Source organism: Lupinus angustifolius, chromosome LG02 (assembly GCF_001865875.1).
Source record: "Lupinus angustifolius cultivar Tanjil chromosome LG02, LupAngTanjil_v1.0, whole genome shotgun sequence".
NCBI lineage: Eukaryota > Viridiplantae > Streptophyta > Magnoliopsida > Fabales > Fabaceae > Lupinus > Lupinus angustifolius.
The window spans coordinates 19,232,259-19,238,258 of NC_032010.1; positions in this window are offsets into that span (position 1 = coordinate 19,232,259).

Sequence of the window (6,000 nt, forward strand, 5' to 3'; positions counted from 1 at the left end):
AACTTCAAATATGTTTAAATGAATTTATATGGATTGATGGATTCATCTATTAACATCCATATCCAAATCCATTCAAATCCAGGTTAGGTATCAGTGACAGAATACATCTAGAGGGGGTTGAATAGGTGTCGCGGTTCCCAAATACAGCTATTCGCACCAAAGCCCTATTCTAGAAAATCACTTAGTTAATCGATTAAAGAGGTGTCTTAATCGATTAAGTCGCACAAAAAAGACAGTTGTTGAATGACTTGATTGCACAACCACTCGCCGATTATATAAAAATGATACAACATATATATTTGAATAGAATTGATCTTTATATGGCAGAATTACAATATTCAAACTATCAGCTAAAATAAGCAATTAAAGCAACTTGAAAAAGTAAAGAGATAAGGGTAAGAAACAACCAGCAACAATGTTTTTATACTGGTTCATTTTGTGGTCCACTACAAAACTACATTCAGTCCTGCCCTTCCGATCTCGGGAGATTTTCTTCACTAAAACTGAAACAAATTTATATTACATATACACTTCCAATTACAAGACATTGGATGCTACCTTCTTGAATTCCCAGAACCCATTCCTTGGTTTAACCACACTAACTTCTTGAATTCCCAGAACCCCTACCTTGGTTTAACCACACTAATCGCCTAGGAAAATATTTCCTACGATTTAGCCCCAGCCAAGAGTATGTTCTAAACTCAAGACCTCCAAGTATTGATGAAGACTCTCTATATCTCGTTGGTGGTACGACACCAAGAGACGACTTTCCTTGTCACAAAAATAGAGTATTATGAAGCACAAAATGGCTCAAATATTACAATTAAGAACAAACTATAAACCCTATACAAATCTCACAAATTATCAAGAATATGTATAAGATCAGAATCATAAAGAAACATGTAATTTCTACCCTACGAAATCTCTAAAAGAAATGAAAGAATCATGCAAGAAAAGATAGAATGATAAACACATTTAATCACATGCAATTGATGATATTTTAATCCCTAAGCATGATATTATCTCTCACTATTCTCACATGCAATTCTCTCTGCCTATATGACATACAATGAACACGGAAATATGCAACTTAGCAATTCTAAAAATGAATGAATGAATGTATGAAGCATGGTGTAAAATCACAGTTTATATAGAGATGTATATAAGAGATGCATATAAGGTTATACAAGACCTAATCAAGCATGAAATGATCAAAAATATTTATTTTAGCATCCAAACAGCAGGCTGAATCAAACATAAGAGATGCATATAACCAAACATGATCAAGTACCATTAAACATATCTTCATACTATATTTGACATAGATAAGCATATTATGTAAGCAAATTAAAAATCAATATAGTAATGATTTAAGTTTAAATGGCATGCATATCAAGTCATAGAGTGCATCAAAGTATATAGTTAGAGTTACAACCAAAAAACCATAAGAGAAAATATGTCTCAAAAGTACAAAGCAGCATAAATCCTGAAAAATTAGCCATATAGAATAACTAAACCTAAGACAACCTAAGGTCTAAGGACTTCTAATATAGGGATGCAGAGGAGGATCTTTGTCATCAGGTACGGTCAGACTACTCTCATCCTGGATGAGGAATCTCAGCTTTTCCAATTATGCACAAAACCTCTCATTTTGTGCCTCAATAGTATTCTGAACAAAGCTCCTCATAACTTGATAGTGGTTATCAATGTAGGCAACCTGACGTTCCTCAAATTGCTTCAAATCTGTTTGGTAGGAGTCCTTCAGAGGCTGAAAATGTAGATCCATTCTATTATTCAGCATTTGCTCCATGGCATCCAACTAAGCTAATCCAAAGGATGGTTCCTGCAGCGCGTTTCCAGTTGGCTCCCCCTGAGTTCCTGCATTAGGCTATCTATTCCAGCCTGATCCTCATCATCAGATAGATCCAAATCTGCGGTAGTGTAATCCTCTTAGTATTGCCAAGTACTTCAATACTTGTAGATACCCATCTTGTGGATTAGGCTTTCACCAACAAGGTGATCTTTATCAGAAGTCTCTGTGATGATGGTGTTAGATACGTCAATGTGCAGATAATCAATGATTCTCGATATGAATATACTATAGGGCAGCAACTTGGATTGCAAGGTACATACATTATACATGACCTTCAGAACCCCCTCATGCCAATTAATCATAACATTTTCCTTAATAGCATACATGAATTTCAGATCATTAACAGTAGGTTGAACATGATTTGTATTCCTCTGAACTAAAATGTAAGCTATCAGATAGTGAAGCAACCTATTCTCTACAGATAATGAACCAACTTTTGTTAGTTCTCCCTGGATATACAGATGGGGACCTCTCAAACATGATTTTTAAACCTCAGCATCACCAAAATCCTTAAGGCATTCACAATCACCTAGGCTAGCACCATTAGTGGATAAGCCATCCACATTCATAAAAATATCACTATCCATCTCAAATAAATTTCCCAAAACCATAGACCAATACTTGCCAGCCTTATATCAAAAGTTGGCGTAAAATTCTCTAATTAACGCTGGGTACAAATTTCCCGTAAATTCCAGAAACATCACAACTCCTTGAGCTTGCATACCTTGTGGAAACTCAAAATTTTGTTTCGCCATCCAGGATAGATCAACATACCTTATGTAGGTTGGTTTCCTTCCCTGAAACTTTGACAACCGAGTCTCCTAAAGTATGAGAGACTAGTATGGATCTCCACGGTCGTGCCTCACACTCGGATTCGAAGATGAAGCAGTAGGAGGCCTACGAGTGCGTTGAGCAGATATCTTGAACCTCTTCGAACGTCCTCTTTCCATTTTTGAGCGAAAACCGTGAGTGTATGAGAGGAGAAGAAGGATAAGGAAGGGAACCTACGCTTATGGTTTGGAATTGGGAATGGGGTTTCTTGGGGAATTTGAGAGGAAATGGGATGAAATTAGGTGTAATATGGGTATATATGAAGGTTTAATTCTTCTTTTAAGCTAAAGATTTGAATTTTTGCCATTGCTTTTGAGATTTAGAGAAAAAAAATAGAAAAGAGAGCTTGAAAAAATGGCAAAAATGCTAATGTTTCTAATTTATCTGCTATCATTAATCGATTAAGAGCTGCATTTAATCAATTAATCAAGGATAAAATTCCAGATTTTCAGAGAAATGAGCCCAGGTAATCGATTAAAGTAGAATGTTAATCAATTAAATTTAGTGAAAAATGAAATGTTCGCTACTAGAAGTCATTTTAATCGATTAAGAATTATAGTTAATCGATTAACTGATAACAGGTTTGTAGAAATAAGAGGTTTTTGGGTTTTAAAAAGCATGCAAAGATTTCTAACATATATCAAGCAATTTTTAATCAAACACATATACATTTAGAATTTATCATGCTATATCATAAGTTATATTAGGAATATAATGCATTCAATAAATATACATTTTGAAATATATAAGACATTAATCATGTGAAACGCATTATAAAGTTTTAGACGATTTTAATTAACATAATTTTCATCAAGGATTCCAAGTTCTCTTCGAAGAACATAGAAAGTATCTCGTGAGAGGGGCTTGATAAAAATATCAGCTAATTTCTTAGTAGTTTAAAAAAATTCAAGCACACAATCGCCTTTTTGTAATGGTCACGCAAGAAATGATGTCTAATTTCTATATGCTTGGTTCTAGAATGCAAAACGAGATTCTTGTATAGGTTTATGTCACTTGTATTATCACATTTTATAGGAATCTTTTCTAGATTAAGTCCAAAGTCCTTAAGTTATTGCTTCATCCATAGGATTTGAGTGCAACACACACCAGCGACAATGTATTCTGCTTCGGTGGTGGACAAAGCAACACACGCTTGCTTTTTACTGTGTCATGCAACTAAGGAACTGCCTAGTAAGTGACAAGTCTCACTAGTTCTCTTCCGATCCAACTTACATCCCGCAAAATCAGAATCGGAATATCCTACCAAGGATAATGAGGCATCCCTGGGATACCATAATCCCATATTAGTTGTTCCTTTTAAATATCTCATGATGCATTTAACAACAATATACTGTGAATCTTTAGGCAATGCTTGAAATCTAGCACACATACAAACACTAAAATAATATCGGGGCAACTCGTAGTTAAATATAATAATGAGTCAATAATCCCTCGATACTTGGTTACCTCGATTGCTTTTCCCTTTTCATCTTTGTCTAGATAGCAGGCGGACGCCATAGGTGTTGAAGCTTCTTTACACTTTTCGATGTCAAACTTTTTTAGTAGCTCCTTGCAGTATTTCAATTGATGAATGATGATGTCATTCTCCATTTGTTTGATTTGTAGCCCAAGAAAGAAGGTCAGCTCATGTAACGCCCCGAAAAATACTCTTTATTTATTACGCGGAAAAGTGGGTAAATTTTTTTTTTTTTGAATTGGTGATATAGAATTGTTTCCTTTTAAAAAAACCATTCTTTTCCGGGACATCACTTTAAGTAACATATAACGCGGAAAATCAAAACTGGTTACCTAACGGTAACTGAAATGATACAACATTTCCTGAATATACATCTTCGTAGATATAAAAGATCATAAGTACTTAATATACATATCCAACAAGAAAGGGTGGAAATATTAATCATCGCCAACAGACACTAAACAAAGACATGAACAAGCTGAAGCCGTCAGTGTTTCAAAAGTCACAAAATGATAAGCAACTCCTAGTGGCTAACTCCAAAGCTAGGGTACTGCCTCTCCTCAATTTCGCATGCCCCCTCTTGGAACATCACGGACGGGTAGCTCCAAATCGGAGCAAAGTTGTCTACCTGACGAGCACACGTCCGAAAAGCAAGCAATAGAAAAAGAAGAGAAATAGAGAGACTAAGACATCTAATGAACATAAATTCATTGACGGCGTTGACTTACTCAGAATATTACACTGAGATATGAAAAACAGTTCATATATATATTTACATTATAACTCATTAGTTGTTCTCGTAAACAACTATCCAATTTACATGAGTAATATAACCAAACTCATCAATTGTTCTCATAAACAATTATCTAATCAACTTATGTAATATAAACAACACTTATTCCCATCAATATCATAATTCACTATTTACCAATATATCATTCATCAACAAGATGTCATGACTATAATTAAATAACACATAAGTGGGGATCATACTCCAAATAATAACATACACATATATTATCTATCACCGACATTATAATTCACCGTTTATCAACATAAACATAAGGTATCGACATACATATATCATAACCATAAGTAATAATATGTGCATAATGTTAATGATGCATGATGTTTGTAACTCAAATGTGGGAATCCACTTCCACAAGTGCAATATATGCATGTTATGTCATGATCATTCACCTTACACCAATATCTTCCCAATAACCTAGTCGGAAAAAAATCAAAAGTACAGGTCCCATACCAAGCCACTTTGTACACACCCGAAATAACATATCCTCGCAAGGAAGTAAAAATAGATCGATCGGTTCCCTCAGGAATAGTCCTACCCGGACCTAGGTCGTACAAACGCTTTCTGGGCATCCCTCTCATTGATCCAGATTGCAAAGAGGGGTTGTCAGAGATCGTCTAGTTTGGCCTGTGAGAACTGTCCGATCCAACAGGGTACCTCCCCAGGAATACAAGGGAGTCGTCCCACCCAGACTCTCCCTCAAGACATTGTTGGCGAATCACCGTCCAATTAGTGCCATCCCTCTCAACATCACGGTGCTCTAAGTCATCCCATAAATTTCCTCTCCACTACTCCATTATTAACCATATGCATATGAACACTAACCGCAGTTAGATGATTAAATCTTTTAATCATTATTTACCATGCTCGGCCCACCTTAAGTCATCTCCCTCAGAAATGCTTCTTGTGGGTCCCGATCTTATGTTAACACGTAATATAAAGGAAATACATCCCACCACTAAGACCATCACTGAATACCCTGGACGGTCCCAGACCAAGCCTCTTACAGTC